This window comes from Euprymna scolopes, chromosome 46 (genome assembly GCF_053919585.1).
Source record: "Euprymna scolopes isolate OS-2025 chromosome 46, ASM5391958v1, whole genome shotgun sequence".
Taxonomy (NCBI): Eukaryota; Metazoa; Mollusca; class Cephalopoda; order Sepiida; family Sepiolidae; genus Euprymna; species Euprymna scolopes.
In genome coordinates this window covers 38,218,190-38,239,232 of record NC_136527.1, presented here as the reverse complement: position 1 = coordinate 38,239,232, position 21,043 = coordinate 38,218,190, and the positions used below count along the sequence as shown (strand labels likewise).

Below are 21,043 nucleotides of genomic sequence, written 5' to 3'. Positions count from 1 at the left end.
ATTCTTCTGCCCATGGCTTTGTAATTTAACCCTACCCCTTTCTACCTTTGTTATCTCTTTTTTATGAATTTACAGTTGTTTTACTGATGTTTTTATTTGAATCTGTATTTTGTACTTTTTGTACTCCGTTATAATAAATATTCAATCTGCCAAGTAAACTGATTAAACTATCAGATCGTTATTTCGAGCCTGGTAGTACAAACATGGGTAACTAAACAGACAAAAAAACGGTAATAAAAACATATTTTGCTCTACAGTAGTATTGAGCTCTTTTTCAGGTTTATTTAGCATTTTCTCATTATATATATATATATATATATATATATATATATATATACATTCGTTCCTCCCTTTTTTCTTTTTTCACTACCCTGCCTTTTCCATTAACCTTCCTATGTATATACAGTCCTGGTCAAAATCATAAGACTACTTAAGAAAGTAATTATTAGATCAGGGTTAAGGTTTCGAATGAAGCAGATTTCATTTTTTTCATCATATTTTCCCTTTTTGCAAGGGTTTCAACCATTTGTTTGATTAAAAATTCGATAATATGCGTAAACGCTTACTTTCTTAAGTGGTCTTATAATTTTGACCAGGACTATATATATATACAGTGGCGGCTCGTGCCTAAGATTAGTGGGGGTGCTGTTTAAAAAAATGCGTATTGTTTTAATATTGTGTAAAAATAAAACAAACATAAAAAATATACATAATTTATACGTATGCACACGTATAAAAATACAATAACTTAAAGGGATTCTAAATAGATGTAAATATTTGGAATAGCTTACTTATTATATTTATTTGAAAGTAAATTCCATTCTTCTTGTTTTAATTTGTGAGAAAAGATTGATAATTTTCTCCTTAACTTCTGAATGACTGCTGAAGAACTTTTTTCAATTGAAAGCACCGCAAGTGCATTTAGTCTTTCGCAACCCATGGTGCTCCTTAGAAAAGTTTTTATTCTTTTCAGAGTTGAAAAACAACGTTCTGCCTCTGATATAGTCATGGGAATTGTCAAGATAATTTTTATGAGTTTTGTGATTTCACTAAGAACATCGTTTAAATTGTTTTCCAAAATAAATTTCAGGAGATCAATTACTTTGCAATACTCATGGATATCTGACCTACTATAAAATATTTCTAACTCAGTTTCAAGCTTTTGTTTGTCAATCATGGGATATGCTTCAGTTGTCAAGGATATCTCGTCTGTAGGTAGTTCTTTCTTAAAACTAGCAAAGCTTTTCTTGTTAAACAATTTATTAAATGTTTAGTTGAAGAATATCCGTCCGTTATATCAACATATATATAGTCACACAGTTCTTTAGCTTCGGCCTTGAGTGTTTGTGAAGGATTTTCACAGTATTTGGAGTTTCTTATCTCTAAAATAGCAGTTTTGAAATTTGCTATGTATTCATTGACTTTATATATGCTAATTTCCCGAGATTGCATTTGATTATAAATAATTTCAACATGAGACATAATTTGATGAAATAGCTCAAACCAAAATATGAAATTTTCATCGTTCAAATATTTCAGAATTCCTGTCGCTTCTGCAACGGTTTCATCTACATATGATGTTGACTGAATTTCAGTGAGACATTTTTTTAATGCTTGAACATTTTCATGAACTCTATTTATGGTCCGTATGTTAAAGTTCCACCTCGTGGCGGATGGACGTGGAATGCTTACATCCAGATGCTTCTTGAGAATGGACAGACGCTGTGGTGATCTAGAAAAGAAGGTCGGAATAGCCAAAATGTTAGAGATAAATATTATAGCATTTCGTGTAATGCTTGCTGCATTCCTCATTATTAAATTATGTTGATGCGCATAACAGTGAGTGAAATGTGCATTACTATAAACTGCTTTTATTTTCGCCTGAGCACCAGCTTTTTTGTCTTTCATGACATTTGCACCATCAAATGTCTGAGCTATCAGTTTTTGGCGATTCCCTTGAAGGATTATATCCAATTGTTGTAGAATATATTTTGATATTCCATCAGCGGTTTGGTTTTCTGGAATAAAGAATCCCCAAAAGCGTTCAAGTATTTTTTCATCCAAGACGTACCGTAAAACAATGATCATTTGTGTATGTTCAGACACATCTGTTGTATCGTCAGCCATGACAGCTACAAAGGAAGCTTTGCTAATTTCTGCCCTTATTTCATCACGGTATATTTGTAAAAGACAGTCAAGTATGTCATTCTGAATGGTCTTGGAAACACCTCTGAAGACACTACTGGTTTCTAAGTGATTCTTTAAATCTGGATCTAAGTTAGATGCAAAATTTACTAATCCTCTAAATACACCTGCATTTACTGAATCATCTTTTTCATCATGTCCTTGTAAGGGAGTTTCAAAGTTCCCACAAAAGAAAATAAAATCTATTATTTTAGATAAAATTTCACGGTTCTTCTTAACATTCATGTTATGATGATTGATTGAAAGTCCGTAGGCCTCACTAAGTTTTTCTTTAATATTTACGGTCCCCAAAATTGATAGGGAAACTACATTGTCAACGTGCTCCTTTGACTTCTCATGCTTTTCAGTTCTATCTTTCATTTTGCTAATAGTTCTGAAACCATCTTTTGTCCACGTTACATCACCCCCAAACAACAAACAAGGAAAGCAGAACAATGCCTTTTTTAGTTCACAGCCGCAAAGCCAACTATTCCGTTGGTACCAGTCAGAATTAAAGCTACGAATATGCACTTTGTTGTTGCTAATGCCTGACTGAGATATTTGAATATCAGGCGTTGAACGGCCTCTTTTCTTAATTTCAACTTTATCATGAAGAGGCAGCTGTGAAAACTCAATCTGTTGAAGTTAACTTACTGTCACAGAAGTTATTTCTTGGGGATGCAAGGAGGCCATGGTTAAATTCTTTTATATCAATTGTGTTGAGAAAGGTAAGTACTAGGCAGTCTATTAGTAGAATATTAATTCGGGTAGAAGAATACAATGTTTACGTGATCCTCTTTTTGCGATTCAACTGAACCGGGTTCTGAGATGAATCGTACTTTTATAACTTTTAGATAACAGATTTTTATTAACGAAAATAGTTTTACTATTTAAAAACGTTTTTATTTATAAAAAGCTTGTTGTTAATTAAAAAAAGGCGTATAACAAAATAAGCTTGCCATTAAAATTGTCTTTTTTTAATACAAATATTTTTTAACTTTGCCATTATAAGCCGTCGAAAAAGGGATAATACGCAAAAAATATTTTAATAAAAAAATACTATTTTAAATTGTGTACACTTTACAGAGTAATAAAAAAAATAAACAAATATATTTCTTTTAAACTTTACAGATTAAATAAATTTTATGGGCTTTTCCGCAGGCAAACAAACGAAAAACATGTTTTTAAATACATTTTATTTACAATTTTTTAATAATTTTTTTTTCATAAAAACAAAATCTTTGAAATTTACTTGCTTGCACACGATGGTAAAGTTAGGAGTTTACCATTTAAAAATGGTTTTATTGGATAACAGTTTTATTTAAAATTTAAAAATGTGTTTATAACTAAACTTACTTTGTAAATAAAATATGGAATAAAAAAGTTTACATGTTTGTACTATGAGCAACATTAGAAAACATTTTTTAACTAAAATGTATTTAAAAAAATAAAATTTTCTTCGCTTTTCTATAGAAAAAAATGTAAATATTTTTTATTCTGTAAAGTTCAACTACCACAAAATGAATAGATTTCAAACTACATAAAAACACAAAGAAAATAAGCCGTACGTGAAAAAATAACATTAGTTACGTTGGTAGCTTTACGGGTAAAAAGCCCGAACACTTTTAATTATAAAAAAAAAAGTTTCGCATATTGTATATTTTTGCCTGCTTAAATCGCATTTAAAAGTGTGAGAATTTTTTTTAAGGTGGATATTTATTTACAAGAACACTTTACACTTTTTAATAATAATAAAAACAAAACATTTGTAAACAAGCCTTTAAAAAAATAATAATATAAGCGAAAACACGCAAACACTGGTTTTCACGAGCGTTTGGAACTGCTAAAATGACAGTTCCAATTTAGCTTTCATTCGCCGTCTGAAGCGGGCATGCGTATAAGCGAACTTCGCTAAGAATATGTAACTGTGAATTTGGCAGCTCCAAGCAAAGTTTTACTTTTATACTTATATGAATATGGGGACAGTTATCGACACAAAGCTTCAGGATTATATATATATATATATATATATATATATATATATATATATATATATATATATTATTATTATTATTATTATTATTATTATTATTAATATGATATATTATCACATAGAAAGAAAAAAATAAACGTATTATTTTTACCGTGTATCGATAATATTGAGTAGAAATGATTGGGGGTGCTGCAGTTCCACAGCTCCAGGCACGAGCCGCCACTGTATATATATATATATATATATATATATATATATATATATATATATATATATATATATATATATATATATATATATATATACATATATATATATATATATATATATATATATAGAGAGAGAGAGAGAGAGAGAGAGAGACACACACACACACACAAACACAATAAATAAGTAAAAATTATATTCCAACATGCATGATATTGACCATCTTATAAGCTATTCCTTTAATTCAGTTGACTTATACAATTCATGACAGTATCTGTTTCGTAGCGCAAAATCAATCACTAAATTATTATATCAATGAATGTAAGTAACCAATTATTTTACAATTCACCATTAGCAGAAATGAAGTACAACTTATGACTATCGATTGAAATAATTTTTAATACTTAAATTTTATATTGGACAGATTAGTGAATTAATTTATAATATAAACCGAGTAAATCTTTTTTAATAATATTAAGTGAAAGACATTAAAACTATATCAAATTAATTATTAGTTGAATATGGATGACTATGGGTTACGAAATGTTTATAATATGAATGTTAAAGGAAAAGAAAAAATGAAATTAAAGAGGAAAAAATAAATAAAAGTAAACTTAATATCTCGTTAGTTTTGTTCCAAGGGAAGTAACTCTGCCTCACTTTAAGTCAAATAATTTTTATTATTTACAATTACGATAAAAAGGGGTTTCAGATAATTTTTAAACTTAACTTAACGTAAGTATAGGCTTGGAATTGTATGATTTTTGAAAGCTTGATTATAATAGTCAAGAAAATTGAATGATGTCTGATTTTCAATTCAAATCAATTGATTAATTATAATAATCGTAATGATAAATCGTTTTAAGCTTAGTTTAGTTTCGTACATACAAACATGTAACATAGTTTATAATTTATTAATGTTATTTTTATAAGTATGAATACACAAGTTAGAATGTATAAATTTACTAATTTTTAAATAGAACTTCTGATGAGTTAAGGGCATAATAGATTCACTGATTGATATAATAATTAAGTGATTGATTTTGCGCTACGGAACAGATACTGTCAAGAATTGATAAGTCAACTGAATTAAAGGAATAAATTATAAGTTGGCCAACATCATGAATTTAGGAATATCATTTTTTGTTATTTATTCTCTATATTGCTCTATAATTACATTGAGCTTCTTAAATAAGGATTGGTATAGATTATAAGAAAATATATTTCAACATAAATATATATTCTCTTCTTTCTTCTCCCTATTTTTCTATTTATTTTTTTTCTTTTTCTCTCTCTCTCTCTCATCCTTTCCGCCAACCTCCCCTCTCCTCTCTTATTCACCATATTACTCTCTCCCACTCTCCCCTTCTTTTTATTATTTTTACTCTTCTCCAACCCTGACCCTAACCCCTCCCCCACTCCTCCTTCTTTCTATATTATTCCTTCCCTACTCTATCACGGTTACATCATTTCATCATTCTCGCTTTCATATAAGTCCGTCTCTCCCTCACATCTATTCACTATCCTGTTTTATTCAATTCATCTATTTTTTATTTAAAAAAAGGTTTATTATTTATTAGAAAGTTTTATTTTCAGAAAGTTTTTTAATTAAAAATGGGCACATAAAGGAAAAATTCCTGTAAAATGAGAATGAGACCAAACATGGCGTATTGCTACTTGGACGTAAGGTGCTACTAATTGGAATCATATCTAACATGGGATTGTGGAGAGCTTACCAGTGAGATGCCTATTCACATTACATTTAAACTTCTGCATATCATTACACCCAGGGAATTAGGAATCATGGGAAGCGGGTTCAAAAGTCAAGGGGAATTCTACTACAATATAAGGATTGTCGGCACCTAGAGGCTTCAACATTGAAGGGTTGGTATTTTTTTGCTTTCGCATCATTCGGGAGTTTGTACATCGAGGGTTCACAAGTGCTATTTAATCAGAGCACATTCAATTAAAGAAGTTACAAAATTGGCAAACAGATGCAACATTCCGGCGATGTGACAGGGGCTGGAGCATGGCAGATAGTGCAGATTCTATTAGATTTGAAACTCTTTTTGGATCATGTCTAATAGGTAAAGACTAGCGGTAGATTTATCAGCTTAGATGTGACAACAATACTCTGCATGGTAAAGATATAGGATATGTGGGAAATGTTAGGCTGACAAGTTTGAAAAATGGGTTGTCAGGTAATGTTTTTAGTTATGGTAATAGTTTAGAGTTTTTTATGATTGTTAAAGGAACGAAGCTTAGTCTTAGTAGCATTACCTGTTTTTATTCATTTGCGGTTCCATTCCTCTACAAACTGAACGTAGTTTTCTAATACCTCTGCTATTACTTTTAATATGTGTACATTCGTTTTCCCCTCATGTCTATTATAGTGAAATTACAAAACTGATGAAAATATTCTTGCAATTTCACATGACTAAATCAGATAAAAAGATTATTTTTCAACCTTGAAAAGGATTTTAAAAATTCGAAGGAACACAAGGAGTTCCTAAAGAAACTAGCATTGCTTTCAATTGAAAAAATATGCTTCACTAATACACAAGATGTCAAGTTGAAAATGATCTTTTCTTACAAATTAAAACAATAAGAATTATGCAAAATAAAATATTTATTTCTATATAAGATTCTATTAAGCTTATATATTTTATATGTATGCATATATATGTATTTTTATGTTTTAATTTTACAAAGTATCGAAACAATAAGTAAAACTTTTTCTGGAGCAGTGTAACAGAGTACTCATGAGAAAATCAGCAGCAGCTATAAGATAGCTGGCTTGCTATTTTATATTGCCTTTAACCTTAATCACTACCGGTTTTGAAGAACTGTTAAGGTTATGTGCGTAATTGGAACAGATTATCTCTTTCCGGGGAATCAGGTGAGGGGGGCAATGTTTTGTGAGCTGGATTTTTTTTTAGATAAATTGAAGTTGTGTCTAATATTGCTGGTGTGGTAGACATGTGTAAAAAAATCCGATCTTCGTTCTGTCGACAGAACCGTTTTTATTTTTTTATCGCCACCGAGTTATTAATTTGTTTTACATGGATATGCTTGTGTTTTGAACATATAAAAATATATGGAGGCGTTATCAAACGTTCAAACAATTATTGTGCCATCCGAAAACTTTCATTTTTATCTTTTATTCTATTAACAAGTTTTTGAATCGGATTAATTAATTTTGTAAAATGGCCGTTTTTATCTTGTACTAGATAATGTTGTTTGGTCTTTACTTCCGGGTATTGCATCCTTATTTTGGAGAGTGGATGTGTTTGCATTTTATCATCTTAATTACTGTTAAGTTGAAGGGAGTGCAGAGAGTACAACCCAGGACATGAGTACAACCCAGGCTATGATAACATAATTGTGTGAAATTGGCAATACCCATATGTGCAGATCGAAATATAAATTGGATAAGATTATAAAAATAATAATTAGAAAATCGAAAGAGAAGAAACATTAGAAAACCGAAATAAGTAATTGTATTAAGAGAAGAAACATTGCTAACTAAAAAATTAACTAGGATTCAAAATATGAATTCATCTGTAACATTATTAAATTTTAATGGAATTTGTCTTTCTATTTCGATTGTCTTTATTCTTTTAGATAATCATGGATACATGTTTCGTAATCTCTAACTCTTATGTGTGATTAAAGACCGAAACTGTAGTTGCTCTCTACCGGTTGCACAAAAAAACTGCTTCTGAAACTTGAATGAAGTTCTTCATCTTATCCTCGTTCACGCTGTTTATGAAACACGTGATTCGGAAAGAGGGATTTGAAGAGATAGCAAAAAACATATGGAAGAGCACACTAACCCAAAAAACATTTATGTAAATCCCCCCCGCATTTAACGGTGGAAGTTATTTCAAGGTATTAGCAATAATTATAATAAGCAATTGGTGATAATAAAAGTCAAGTATATGTTTTGTTTCATGAATGTATTATCCCAGGCATTATCTACTTATTTTGAATCACAAATTTTATATTATTATTGCGTGAAGTATGGCGAGGGTAGAAAGATTATTTCCAGCAATTGATTAATTTGACATTTCTAAGAGGTTAATTCTAAATATGAATTGACCTTGTGTCTAACTTAAGCCATAGAAAGCATATGAACAAATCAGACTTTCGTGGTATTATTTCAATGTAGTGTTTGTTCTGTCCTAGAAGGATGTGATCGCAGGTAAAACCTTTGAATGTGTAATTTTTCTATTGCAGTCTTTATTCAAGTTTCGGAAAGATAGATTCCAATTATAAAATATGCAACTCTGTGAGGCATGTGAATAAATGTAGATTATAAAATAGAATTAAATTGTTGAATGTTGTTTGTGCAAAAGGTTTTAACGACATATAAGCTATATATGATGAATCACATTCCACCACAAAATTATGACCATGACGTTTTTAAGGTGATTAAATTTCTTTTTGTGTGTATGGATGGGAGTGCTATATTTGAGGATTTCAAAACAAACAACTTAGCATAGTACTTTTGTATACTTTGTAGTGGTGATTAATTCCTTTCGTCATTTTCAAATGCAAGTTAGTTCTTACAAGGATTCATTAACTCAAAATATTCATAATCGAAAATTGTTTAAAACTAGAAAAACTACACTCTTATTCTTATATATTGAGAACATACGCCTGTAACAATTTTGTTAATTCTTATGAATTTTGGTGAGGGTTACAGTCGTACAACTCATAATAATCTGTTGTTTACCAGAAATATGCTGCAGGTGGCGTGATTAAAAGTTTCCCTAGATAAATATATAAGAAATGTGTCACATGATATGGCAAAGAAATATCTCATGTATTTGAGGATAGAAAAGAGTTTCCAATCTGAATCTGGAAAGAATCTTCAAAGAAGAAATACATTTTTTCATGCCAAATTACGTGAATACATGGAAAAATTTAAAAAAATGCAGAATAAAATACTTAATCAAAAGTAAAATTAATAAAAGAATCAATTCGAACATTTTGTTAACTTTATTTCACGTTTGCAGTTCTCAGAAACGAAGGGGTTCCTACCTATAATAAATCTGTCTTTTTATTAAAAGAACCAGAATGTTGTTTGTCTCTTTTTTAATTTAATATATATATATTAATTCTCATGCATTTCAACCGAGAAATCATTTAACCAAATATATTTGTCAGTTTTTTAAATCCTTTTGTCTAATTCAGTTGCTTTTATAATTACTGAAATAAAAATTTTCCAAAGATTCCAGCTTTTTTCTATCCTCTTAAAAGCAGTGGTAATCAAGCTTTCATTGTGAGCAGTCATTATAATTCTATCCTGATCATAGTGAAGAAATCCTCTTTAAAGCCAGTCTATAAAACATTCCTTACTTATATAATAATAATAATAATTCCAGAAAAGACTTAGCACACTATTGTTTGGCACATTTTTTCCAATTTTTGAAATACAATGTGTGGAGTATTTTTAACTACTATTTTGATTTCTGTAGCTGCTCTGTTAAGTAAAGCATCAGTAGGAACGATCTGTATGTGTTTTCATATGCCTCACCAAATGTCAATCGGATGCAAAAGAAGAACCACATAATTAACAAGAATGTGGTTTCTCTCCTGTATGTGTTTTCATATGGCTCAACAAATGTGACCTCCATGCAAAAGAAGAACCACATAATTAACAAGAATATGGTTTCTCGCCAGTATGTATTTTCATATGACTCAACAAACTTGACTTCCATGCAAAAGAAGAACCACATACTTCACAAGAATGTGGTTTCTCTCCCGTATGTGTTTTCATATGACTCAATAAATGTGACCTCTGTGCAAAAGAAGAACCACATACCTCACAAGAATGTGGTTTCTCTCCCGTATGTGTTTTCATATGACTCAATAAATGTGACCTCTGTGCAAAAGAAGAACCACATACTTCACAAGAATGTGGTTTCTCTCCCGTATGTGTTTTCATATGATTCAATAAATGTGACCTCCGTGCAAAAGAAGAACCACATACTTTACAAGAATGTGGTTTCTCCCCCCATATGTGTTTTCATATGACGCAACAAACTTGACTTCCATGCAAAAGAAGAACCACATACTTCACAAGAATGTGGTTTCTCTCCCGTATGTGTTTTCATATGACTCAATAAATGTGACCTCTGTGCAAAAGAAGAACCACATACCTCACAAGAATGTGGTTTCTCTCCCGTATGTGTTTTCATATGACTCAATAAATGTGACCTCTGTGCAAAAGAAGAACCACATACCTCACAAGAATGTGGTTTCTCTCCTGTATGTGTTTTCATATGACTCAATAAATGTGACCTCTGTGCAAAAGAAGAACCACATACCTCACAAGAATGTGGTTTCTCTCCCGTATGTGTTTTCATATGACTCAACAACGTTGACTTCAGTGCAAAAGAAGAACCACATACTTCACAAGAATGTGGTTTCTCTCCCGTATGTGTTAGCATATGACGCAATAAACTTGACTTGCGTGCAAAAGAGGAACCACATAATTCACAAGAATGTGGTTTCTCTCCCGTATGTGTTTTCATATGACTCAATAAATGTGACCTCTTTGCAAAAGAAGAACCACATACTTCACAGGAATGTGGTTTCTCTCCCGCATGTGTTAGCATATGATGCAATAAACTGGACTTCCATGCAAAAGAAGAACCACATACTTCACAAGAATGTTGTTTGCATCTCATGTTTTCTTGCATCTGATTCCACAAAAAGTAGGAATGTAATGAAGTGTGTGATGATAGGCACGCTAATAAATTTCAACTTTGGAAAATTCATATGAAGAAATTCATAATTATTTTAAACGATTTTTAAATCAACAATGCAGAAAGGTGCTTCTTATCCATTAATGAATTTTTTTCATTGTTGCAAATTCTGAAAGTATAAAATAAATTTGAAAAAGTACATTTCATGTTGTAAAATTCAATTTATTATGTTGTTAGTTATCAAAAAATATCCAAACATATATTAATTAATTAAATTAAAAAATAAAATGAGTGTATTTTTAATTCAACACAGGTTTGTTTACAAAATTAATGTGTTTTTATTTTTCAAACTGAAAGTAATAACGTTTTTTTTATTTTAGAGATGAGGATTGAGTCTTCATATTATTTGATTCTTCAGAATACTGTTCTCCACTAGGGTGTTATTTTCACAACGTTTCTATGTTACCTCCGATCTTATTTGGGTGTATTTTGTCGAACTTGAGAATCTTTCTCTTGAACTCAAAAAATCTTTACATAATTCTGAATGGAACATTTTAATTAGTACATGGGATTAGCACACTCTAGTATTGGTAGCGATGACTGGGTAAAAATTCCCAAGTAATTTTTAATTCTATTTTCAATCTCACTGAGGATAAAAACTTCTTGCGTTCAGTAGTATGTAATCTACAACTAAATTTTACCTAGTGCTCTAATCATAGCAACATATATTAGCATTACAGGTCCTAGCAGACAATCCTAGTATGAATTTGAAGAACTATTTTGTTTCTAGATGTTATCAGTATTCATTACTTCATATCATATAAATATATATATATATATACATATATATAGACAGTTTTTATTACATATTACTATATGTATATCTATTATTATTAATAGTTCCTTTATCGTATTAAATAATATATAATCTAGCTTACTCTTCATTGTTATTCTCTATTTATAATTTTTACTTTATCCCATAATGGTAGATGATTTCACTTTTCCATCCATATATATTCTGCCATAACTAATTTTTCAATCTCTCCACATATTACAGCTTTTCAATGATTTTATAACCTTACTGTTAGTGAATGACATGACTCACATTTGTATAATTTTCCACATTTACATGGAATCTATTAGTCATGAGTTTTTCATAAGTGGCTTTCCATGAACAACATGTTTCTGTAGAATTGAATCACTCTTGAATACTATATAATGTCTAGCTCTCTGTTGTATTGTTTTCTTAAACTTTCCACCTTTTTTTGATATTTTTATCAGTAGCAATACACGTGAACGATAAAATGCTTTGGATAATCATACATTCCAAGAGGATTCTGATAAAATAGTCATATTTTACAAACCAAAGCATTTTAAGTCGTCAATATACCACTGTTTTCATTTTTCAAACGAATTTATAAATAATAATGTGCAGTATATATTTTAAGAGTTTTAAACAAATAAATGTATAAATAATAATGCACCTTATATATTTTAAGAGTGTTAAACAAATAAATTTATAAATAATAACGTACATTATATATTTTAAGAGTTTTAAACAAATAAATTGATAAATGTGCATTGTATATTTTAACAGTTTTAAACAAATAAATTTATAAATAATTATGTACATAGTATATTTTAAGAATTTTAAGCAAATAAATTGATAAAAAATGTTAACATCATAAAATGGCGTTTTCAGTAAGATTTTGTAACAACCCCCCCCCGATTTCTAAATGCTCGTACTGCGCTGGTATGAAGAATATTTTCGTGAGATTTAGAATCTAGCCAAGAAAAGATTGCACTTTTAATAGTTTCGCCTGTCTGAAGTAGATTTGAGCACTCGTTTTTCCGTTGTGTAAAAAAGATTTCAACATGAGTATGGAACTTTTTTGTTTGAATTTTATTTGAACTATCATAAAACAATCTTTTTACTGTTTTAATCTGTTAAAATAATAATTGTATATGGTTTTCTGTTGTTGTAAATAGCAATGAAAAAACATGATATCCGTAAAAAATCGTTTTGATTTTGAGTGTAGACTGTAGCATTAGGAATAGCATAATAACCAGAAGCAGTGATAGTACAGCCACTGTAAAAGGACGTTTTTTGTTGTTGATTTTTATTCCAGATCGATTTTTTTAAATAAAAAATTTGATTATAAAAACTTTTCTTACATGTTTAGTTAGAGCTATTTTCTTATCAAGCATATAAATATTTAAAAACTTTGACTAGTGGTCAAAATTTTAAATATTGTGTTTTTGTTTTTAACAACCGAATATGTGACTGAATTATGTTTTAGGTTAACATATATGAGCGGTATCAGCTCTCTATTTTTTAAATTTTCGTCTTTTTTCCAATGTTTGCAGCGAATTATTATTGAATAGAAACTAATGTGCCCAATTAAAAAAAATGCAAAATCAATATTTAAATATTTGTAGGAGGTGCTCAGTTAAAAAATAAAAACGGTAGAAAAAGACATGAAATGTAATTTTTAAAAAATCAAATTTATTCAAAATGTGTGAACAATTTTCAGGTTTAATAAAAACTTGTTTTTTTAATATATTAATGCCAGCTTTAACAAATAGTTATTATTTTTTAAATATATAAATAGGTGGCGTTTTATGTTAGAGTGACGTCACTTGTTTTAAATGACATTTATTTTTGTTTGTTTGTTGTAATTCTTGTATAGTTTCATAATGGGTGGCAAATGCCCTCGTAACAAAAACTCGATTAATCTTCATCTAACCCTAGGTACGAGTGGCAAGCCTACTTCTAAAACCTTCAGCCCTTACAATAACGTTAAGTCCAAGTGGTAGAGCTCCCCACTAAACCAAATTTTTCGGTAAGTTACATATACTTATAGAAAAGTGCAAATGATTTTTTCCCATAAAAATTATATTGGTCAACTGTCCTAAGACGCTAGAATGGTCTTAAATGCTAAATCATTTTACATTAAATTCATGTGAAACCAACCCCCACTCAAAATTCTATTTTTTTTTGTTTCTATCAAATATCCAAGATGTTAACACATAATTTCCCTTAGCTCTAATTGTAGAAGGGCTTGCTCGATTAAGAGTAGGGATAGAATGTTAGTTTTTCCGTCATGACTGATTTGTTGCAGAGAATCTGAACACACGTGTGATAAAAGCCATGGGTTGCTTAAGAAAAAAGGAGATGAGGATGTACTTCGATTTAGGTGTTAGTAATAATTAGCAGTGTTTTTAAAGCACTTACAGGAACCTGGACTATGTGATAAAAAAAGTTTAAGAACAGCTAATGGTTCCCAATTAATTGTAGAAGGGCTTGCTCGATTAAGAGTAGGGATAGAAAGTCAGTCTTTCTACCATAATTTCTTTGTTGCAGAGAATCTCAACACAAATGCGATAAAAGCCGCAAGTGTTATATATTGGGCAATATGGCCATGACGTCTATTTTGTTAGCACCAACTATATTCTTACTATCAGAGATTTTTGAATATCTCGATAGATAGATAGTTCGTTTGACATTTATGCATATATGTAAGTCGTCTAGTGAATGGAATGCCCGCTGTTCATTTATCTATGAATAACGAAACGCTTTGTTATTAAACAACTTGATTTATTTAATAACAAACATATACACGTAATACGGTGGTGGAGGAGATAGTGTGGTGGAGAGGGTGTGGTTGTGACCGTGACAGGCAGTTGAGCATCATCTGTCATTTCCTCTGCTGTCACTCTCTGACTGACTTTTGACTTGTTTATCATTGCTTTTTTATGAATTTTCCCGTTAACCAATTTACGTAATCAACCCACATTCTGAATTGATGTTTGCGGCCGAATTACGTCATCTTATTCCCAGGTTTCATTTTTGTCGGTCAGGGTTTAAGTTCATCCGAACTTTGCTCCATTCAACGTCTGACCCATAGACCGACTTTTTTTGATGGCCCAGATTTCCAGTTCATTCGCACCTCCCCTATCTTTTACACTCCTCCAATACCCCCAAAAAGACATTATATATATATATATATATATATATATATATTTTTTTTTTTTAATTCTAGATTTCATGCATATTTCTCTTTTTTATATTTATTGTTCTTTTTTCCTAGCATTCTTTATATTACTCCTTACTTTCCTGTAGAGCGATTTCATGATTTTCATCCCCATAGTATACTCTACGGGGTCTTAGAATATTGTCCAACAGCAGAACAACATCTCTATTGTAGAGTAAATAATAGGGTGAAAATTTTGTCGTTTCGTTTACATGGAACCTGACAGCCGCTAACATCTGATTCATGTATATATCCCATGACTGTTCATTGTCCCCTATTTTCTTCGCAAGGACGTCATGCATTGTTCTATGGAACCTTTCAAGTTTGCAGGTGATAGAACGATGTGAGGGCCTTTTTCATTATTTTATTTATGTTCTCAGGCCCATAATCCGTTAAAAGCTGCAGTGGTGCCCGAATCTGGGAAAAATCTCGTCAATCAATAGATGCACCACTGTTTCTGCTTTCTTATTCGGAACCGCAAAAGCCTCCGGCCAACCACTGTACATATCTATAAAAGTCACTATGTATTGGTTGCCTGATAGAGTTTTTGGGTAAGGCCCGGAAACATCTAACGCTAGTTTAGCGAAAGGAAAAGGAGGCAAATCGCACTCCTGCATTTGAGGTTGCTGTTTCCTCAAATTTCTGGTTTGGCACGGAATACATTTACCTATGTATTCGTTTATTTGTTTAAATAAACCAGGCCAGGATGTATGTCAATTTAGGTGAAATGATGCAGGCAGATGTAATTGAGCGATCGAATAGTCCATGGAGTTTTCTGATTGTGTAAGTAGAAAAGAAGGATGGTAGTAAAATAGATGTAAAGGCTTTAAATAAAGTCATGAAGAAGTTTGCCTGAGTGTTACTGGCCATTGATGACATATTAGCCTTACTTGGGTCGGCAAAATACTTTGTAAACTTAGATCTGAAGTCAGGTTATTCTCAGGTTAAATTAAATAAGAAGGATAAAGAGGAAACTTAATTTACCTGCAACTGGGGTTTATTTCACTTTAACATTATACCATTTGGTCTCGCAAACGCCCCCAGGATCTTTCAGCAATTAATGTCCATAGTTCTACAGGGACAGAACGGTTATGCATTACCATATTTGGATGATATTTTGATATTCTAAGATACGATGGAAAGTCACTTGGATCACATAGATACGGTACTACTAGTCATTTTACATAAGCAAACCTCTGGTTGAAAGTGATGTAGTGTGAGATTTTAGGAGAAGTACAGTATCTGGGGTTCAAAGTAAGTGAACAGAGTATATAGCCAGACCTGAAAAAAGTCAAAATCTATAAAATCTCAACTCCAACTACTGTGAGACAAGTCAGATCTTTCATTGGTATGACGTCATATAATTGTTGATTTATAAAAACATAATTTCTGCCTCAAATGATCTATGATATGATCTTTGTTAAAAACAAATTAACTTTTTTTATCTCATAATCTTAGTGATATGCAAGAGAGATGGTAGGTGAAATCGTTTTGTTTGAGCAAAAATAGTTTTCATTGGATAAGAAAGTTGAGGGCTTATCGGTGTCATATGTTATGTTTTTATCAAATTAGGGAACAAAAGGCAGATAATGAAATTTTTAGATTAAAGATGCGGATGCCGAACAAAAAGTTCAGAGTGATGGGCGAGATAGTGTATTACTTGTCCCAACCTGACAATGAACTATTGATAAGGTAACATGTACCGTTGCATCCTAAAAAAAGAGTGTTAGTACAGTACCATGACAATAATAGTTATGGAAAAGACTTTTCATGCTATTAAGCAAAAATATTTCTGGTTGTGTTTATTTAAGGAGGTTAATCAATATGTAGGAAATATATCAAATGTGCAAAACAAGAGATCTGAAAAAGCAACAACCTAGAATGCAGAAGTGCGATCAGCCCCTTTTCTTTTCATAAGACTGGTGTTGGCTATTTTGGGCCCTACCAAAGACACTTTTGGGTAACTAGAAAATAGTGACTTTCATCGATATGCATGGTGGTTGGCTGGAGGCTTTAGCGGTTCCTAATAAGAAGGCAGAAACGGTAGTGCATCTGTTGTTGGACGAAATTCTCCCCAGATTCGGAGGACTACCCTAGCTGTTAAAAGATAATGTCCGGAAAATATAAACAAAGTCATGAAGAAGGTGTTGAAGGACCTCATCTTACATCATGTGATGACGTCATTTTATTATCAAACAAAGAAAGAAGTGGAAAAATTTCATAGGATGATGCATGACAATTAAGCAAAAAACATCAGGAACAATGAACAGTCATGGGATTTATACATAAACCAAATGTTGGCAGCTGTCAGATTTCATGTGAGTGAAACAACAAAATTCTCACCATATTACTTGTTCTACAACAGAGACGTGATCTTGTCATTAGATAACATATTAATGCCTTGTAGAGTAAACTATGGTGATGAGCAACACGAGATCGCTCTAAAAGAGATGCATCGATCTTTTACTTTGATAAGGAATAACATTCAGGAAGTTAGGAAAAAACTGATAGAGAAAGTATAAGAAAATAAAGTCATTAGATTTTAAGATTGGAAATCTGTTTTTTATAAGAACCAGCAGAAGGCGCATGTGAAACATCTGTGGGCAACGTTGATTGAGGAAAGTCCAATGAGTTGCATAGTGATTGAGCCACAGAACAAACTGATATCTCAATATGGAGGAGTCAACATCTACAGGAAAAGCCGTTAATGGATCGTAGAGTCATGACATATAGCATTACATCGAAAATTGCAAATAATTTGGACACAAATTATCTGCTGTATCATCGTTTGTGGATGTCCAAGACAGTAAAATATAATATTAAGGAGTCTACATCAACGGGAAAGGTTGATGGATTGGAGAGTCCTGACACATAACATGGCATAAAAACTTGCCAATAATTGGAACACAAGTTATCTCCTATTTGCACCTATTGTGGATGTCAAAGACAATAATCGGATCCATTTAGAAAGGCCTAGAGTTGGTTCAGAGTTTGGAAGTGGGGAAGAGGAACCAGTGAGAGGGAATTCGTTAGCTTGGGTAAGATCTGTATTCTGTTTTTAAAAAAATATTCCTTTCTCGGGATTCGTTTTATACGTGACACTTTGGAAGATGATTTCGGTTAACCATTTTCACAGAGTATGTGAAACGTTAGGAATGAGTTATGAAAGAAAAGATTATGAGAAAAACAAAAGAAATCAATTTTTCCTTGTTTATAAACTCAAGCATGGAAGTCATCAAGTGTCATCTACCGATGTTAATTTTAAATTATCAGATGGTATTCACCATGCATCGGGCGTTCCTCGTATTAAGACATTTAATAAAAGAAAAACGAAACTTATTCTTAGAAATAAAAAATTGAGTTAACAAGATAATAACGAGTTTTCCGAATATTAAGCAATGTAATTCCTTATGTTATGAATGGTGGCTACCACTGATAACATAAAAGAATTACTTAGTATTCATAAAACTATTTGTTTGCAGTAATTTTAAATGCGATATTAGTTTTCAGCATACCCTAAAACCTCTAGAATTCGTCACGGTAAAGATGACTATTAAGGTGGAAAGTAAGTTACAATTTACCAAAACGGCATTCAGAGAGCCCCTCCCTCCAAATATCACCATGTGGCCAGAAAGTGGGTGCTCATTTTACATTAAATTTATATAGAAACGTGAACCTCAATTTTCGAAAAAAAATACTTTCCTCATATCATGAAAACTAATTTCTTGCACCACTTTTGAAATATTTATTCATTTTCAGCATCCTTGAAAACCTATAAAAGTCGTTATTGTAAAGAATATTTGTAATTTTGAAAAATTTTAGAAATTGACCTTTTTTATGTTTAAGTCGTTAGTGAAAACAAAATCTGATTTTTTTTTACTTGCCAAACATTTAAAAACCTAAAATTCATAAAATTATTATTTTATTATTTTTATTTATTTTATTTTATTTTTTTTGGTAAACGATAAAGAAGTTTTTTTTATGTTTAAGTCAATATTGAAAACAAAAACAATCGACAGCGAAAAATTTTCAACAATAAATCAACATTTTCATTAGGATTATTCGCTTTTTTTTCTGATTTCATGTTTCAATAAAGACAGGGAAATTAAAAAACAAAATCAAGAAAAATGTTATCAATTCTGTGCGTGAAAACACATACAGAATTGGCCACCACTGATAACATAAAGAATTACGTATTATTGACCTTTTTTATGTTTAAGTCAGTATTGAAAACAAAATCTGATAGATTAGTGACCATTCGATAATAATCCGATGAAAAAAAGATGAAAATAAAAAAAAATACACACACGTGCGCCATGTAATAATACTTACGTTTTTGTTTTATAATCTGCTTTCGATTAACTTTATCTGCTTTTATAAAGTAAACGATTTTTCAAATGTGATTTACTTTACAAGCTCAACTTAACATTCAAGATGACGAACGGAAGAACAAGTTCGCAGAAAAAAAAAATTGAAGAGGAAAAATAAAACAAATTATTTCGAAATAGAGCAGATCTATTTGGTGAATATCACGGATAAAATTAATATTATTTTAATATTTAAGAAAGAACAGATTACAAGTTTATTTATTTTTTAAATTAATTCTCTAAATCGTTTTAAAGCCGCCTTTTCGTATTTTTATTTATTTTTGTTAAATAGATTTCCGATTATTTCTTGCTTGTGTTTAAAAGATTAATCTAAAGTTAATCTATATGAGAAAAAATTAATTAAAGAGATTAAATGTAAAAAAAAAATTAAAGGTGAAAAAAAGTTATAATGAAAACTGTTATCACGTTGGAAGAAACTGACAAATTCATCTAAATTAAGAAGTTAAATAAATTCCTTGTAAACCCCAAAAATCCCTTGAAAAATAAATACTAGTTTTATGTGACTATTTCAAAGATAAAAGTTCGTCTCAAAGTTGTATCAAGAAGCAGAACATGAGGTAATAACAAAAACATGAAACGAAACTTCTTCCGTTTTTTTTTTATATTGTTGTTGTTGTTGTTTTTGTTTTTTTAATACTGCAATAATTAATTTTAATTGTTTCCTCTGTATGTTCACTTTTCACCGCAACAAAAAATAAAGTAGATAATTATTTTGTAATAAAAAAAATAATAAAAATAGGTGCATTTAAAATAACAATTCACCGTTTTGGGGATTTTGGTAAGAGAAGCCAACAAACAATAAAATTGACAAAGCAAGATAAGTTACTCTTCTACCTACCTGGATAAGTTATGTATTTTAATGTTTTTTTTATTCGGTTCGATAAGTTACTCTTCTACCTACCTAGATGAGTTATGTATTTTAATGCCTTTATTCGGTTCGATAAGTTACTCTTCTACCTACCTGGATAAGTTATGTATTTTAATTAGGCACCGCCAAAAATGGCCGAAAAATCAAGTTGTTGTGTTTTTTAAAACGAAATTACATTGATTAAAATCCATTATTTCTGAGTAACTTTTTTTTTTTCCAGAAATCTAAAACCCTGAATTTTATCATATAGAAAACAGAATATGTAAAACTTTTTCTACTATTTTAATTAAATTTTAACTGTTAAATTTTCCCAAAAAGTTAGCAATTGACATTTTTTGTCTTGCACAAAAAAACGGGTAATATACAGACACCGTGACAGCGAATTAACCCTAACCCTAACCCTAACCCTAACCCTAACGCTGTCACGGTTTTTGGGTTAGGGTTAATTCGCTGTCACGGTGTTTGTATAATAATACCAAAAAACGTACATAAATATTAAAAAAAAAAGAAAAAAAAGGTTTTTGAAATAATTAATTTATGTATTTGTTGTCTAAGATTTAGGGTATTTTCTATGAGAATATGCAAAAATATTATAATATAAGTATCTGGATTTCAAATAATTCCACTTATTCATATAGGTAACCAGTTATTTC

At 30.7% G+C, this 21,043-nt stretch overlaps 1 long non-coding RNA gene across 1 annotated transcript; it reads right to left on the bottom strand.

The window, feature by feature from the left end:
• Nucleotides 1-9,393: 9,393 nt before the first annotated feature.
• LOC145270742 (uncharacterized) lies at nucleotides 9,394-19,648 on the bottom strand. Its single transcript, XR_013865542.1, has 3 exons — nucleotides 19,467-19,648; nucleotides 16,119-16,206; nucleotides 9,394-11,269 (listed from the first exon to the last, which is right to left on the bottom strand). It is a non-coding gene; the product is annotated as an uncharacterized LOC145270742 (long non-coding RNA).
• Between the last annotated feature and the right edge of the window lie 1,395 nt (nucleotides 19,649-21,043).